This window comes from Fulmarus glacialis, unplaced genomic scaffold, assembly GCF_000690835.1.
Source record: "Fulmarus glacialis isolate BGI_N327 unplaced genomic scaffold, ASM69083v1 scaffold18463, whole genome shotgun sequence".
NCBI classification, from domain to species: Eukaryota; Metazoa; Chordata; class Aves; order Procellariiformes; family Procellariidae; genus Fulmarus; species Fulmarus glacialis.
The window spans coordinates 62,372-62,683 of NW_009201317.1; positions in this window are offsets into that span (position 1 = coordinate 62,372).

Sequence of the window (312 nt, forward strand, 5' to 3'; positions counted from 1 at the left end):
GGAGAGGGAAGCCATGTGCCAGCAGCGGACTGCACAACAACCCAGCAGGCTGCAGCGAGGGCGCTTCATGAAGCACAGATATTTTGGGTGCTCAGGATCATCTCCAGGCTCCTGCAAGCGGGGTTGAAGCCAGGGGCTTCAGGGAAGCACCAGGGAAAGGGGCTCCTCATACTGCTCGCTTCCCCCAAAACCGAAGCTTGGTGGGGGCGGGGGGGCGGGACCCGTCTTGGCTGAGCATCGTCTGTGAACAACCATGGCCCTAATTAGGAGTCCTCGTTCCCAGCTCCGACCGGGAGCAGCAAGAAGCCTCGG